General features: G+C 45.4%; 1 pseudogene; it reads left to right on the top strand.

Annotated features, from left to right (window-relative positions):
* Window positions 1–1,029: 1,029 nt before the first annotated feature.
* LOC114609391 lies at window positions 1,030–2,169 on the top strand (annotated as a pseudogene).
* The last annotated feature ends 252 nt before the right edge of the window (window positions 2,170–2,421 follow it).

Genomic DNA, 2,421 nt, shown 5'->3' with positions numbered 1-2,421 from the left:
GATCTATGGCAACCCTCTCATTAGTCCTATTGCTCCCTTTCTGTGCTCTACCACAGGTTAGTTGAAGGTTATGAAGATAGAATCCCGTTATTCACTCCCCCAAGCCGAAGCTCTTACTGGACATTGATTCATTCAGGGATCACACAGACATCTGCTACTACAGATTCCTTCTGGATTCTTCAGTTAGCTTTCATCAGAAAACATTTCTCAGAGGTACACATGACCGTGAAGGATCCTCTCTATATCTCTCGTCATGAGCTCTATTCCATACCTTATGCGAAGATGGTCAGAATTGTCTCCCTGTGAATTCAGCTAAACTGGAAGGCCAAGCAAAGGTAGCCTTATGGCCTCATATATGGTGAGTGACTTCACTCATGAAGTTTGAGTGCCTCTTAGTTTTGCTTAGAGAAATAAAGGTCACAAATGAGTGCAGCTCTTTTAGACACTACAAGGGAAAGTGGTCAAGGCAGACAGAAAGGGTAGGTGTAGAAAAAGACTTGGGCTGTTGATTTTGTAATCTACTAAGTCACTAAAGATTCACTAATTCACATATGGAGCGAGTCCTGCCAGTGTTTCTTAACAACTTCAGTGCACATATAGGCACTCAAGACTCATTTGTCCAGAGATAAGATTTTTGTGTCAAAGGAGACAATTCAGAAATGTGTGCACAATTGGTTCCTAGAACCATGGAGAATATAAGCCATCAGTCTACACTCACTGCATTCTGACATCAGTTACTAAAGAAACTACTGATAGAAACTATTAATGCCTGTTGTCAATGACTAAATGCTTCCTAACCACTCATTATAGACCAAAGGTTTTAGATATGAGAGAAATGGAGATAAACTTCAAAATTTCTTCTGAAATGAGGTTAATCACACAACATTTTTGTAGATTGGTCTCAGAATTGGAAGGTTAAATGTCTTGTCATAAAAGACTTCATAGTCTTTGGATAGTAGAGAAACTTAGAGGACTCAAGATAGTTGGCTTTAAGAGTGAGCACCAGCCTGGCCTGCCGTTGCCTGTGCCATGGACCCAGGAAGTGTCTCCAGTGTTTCTTCCTCCTCCTCTTTTCCCTCCACGGACACAACACCTTCTGGATCATGTGGGCTCCCTGGGGCTGACAAGCCAGGTCCAAGTTGTAGCAGAATCCAAGAAGGCCAACGGAACCCAACGATGCTACACATGGTGCTAGAGGCTCTAAAGGCCAGGGAGAAGCGCCAGGGCACATCAGTCATAGCCATCAAGGTCTATATCCAACATAAGTACCCAACAGTGGACACCACCCGCTTCAAGTACCTGTTGAAGCAGGCTATGGAAACTGGCATGCGTAGAGGCCTCCTCACCAAGCCTGCCAACTCCAAGGCCAAGGGTGCCACTGGTAGCTTCAAACTAGCTCCCAACCCCAAGAAAAAGAAATCCTGTGCCCAGAAAGCCCGCAGGAGAGTTGCAGGTGCCAAGGAGACAGGCCCCAAGAAATCTGGATTGGTGAAGAAAGATTAAGTCGGTAAGGCCAAGATGGAGAAAGCAGCTCTAAAACCAGGGCAGAAGATGAAGGCTTATCCTTGTTCATCAGTCACGCTGGAGCTGGCGCCCAAGAAAGCCAAGGCAAAACCAAGAGAGGTCAGAAAGGCCCCCCTAAAACGAGGCAAAGCTGCCGGGACCCTCTCAGCGCCAGCAGAGGCCAGAAGGTCAAACACAATGCCAGCAGGCAAGGAGCAGATGCCCATGGGAAAACAAAAGATGTGTATGAGAAATCAAAGCCCTAGGCCAGCAAGGTTGGTAGGCACCTGTTGCCTGCTGAGTCTCAAGTCTTTCCAGGCTTGTATGGGACTCTGGGAAATAAGCTTGTGCTTTTGTGCTTATGAAGTGAGTGCTCTGCTGGCTGAGCTATCTCCCCAACACTGGGCTTGCTTTCTTAGATGTCCAGAATACTGTTGCTTCCCTCGCCAATAGGAAGACGGCAGCCATGGCCCACACTGAGACAGTTGTTCAGGGAGCTAAGACAGTACAGAAGACCAATGCGCCCACTCCTTCCCAGGACATGGGACACAAAGCACAACCCACACCTAGGGTCAGGAAGACAAAGGCTCCTGAGAACCCCAAAAGACCTGAGTTACCCCCCAAGACTTCATCCAAGTCAACAAGAAGGCTGAGGCTAGTAGCTAGGGCCAGGGTTGGGAAGATGGCGAGTCTGAAGCTTTTATTCTCTAACAAACCGTCATAATGTTTAATCATAATTTATTTATCAGTAAAGACTTCTCTTTGTATTCACAAAAAATAATTGGTTTTAGAAATCTAAATATGTATTTATAAAAGTAATGATCCAAACAGAAGTTTGGAAAATGTTTTTGAGTACAAGCTTTGTAGAGGTTTGGAGGTCAGGGGAAAGTACTTGAAGTGTGCTATCTAGATGAAATA

The sequence above is a fragment of the Grammomys surdaster genome, unplaced genomic scaffold (genome assembly GCF_004785775.1).
Source record: "Grammomys surdaster isolate TR1022 unplaced genomic scaffold, NIH_TR_1.0 125956, whole genome shotgun sequence".
NCBI lineage: Eukaryota > Metazoa > Chordata > Mammalia > Rodentia > Muridae > Grammomys > Grammomys surdaster.
The sequence above is the reverse complement of the archived record's forward strand: the minus strand, read 5'-3'. Positions and strand labels throughout refer to the sequence as shown.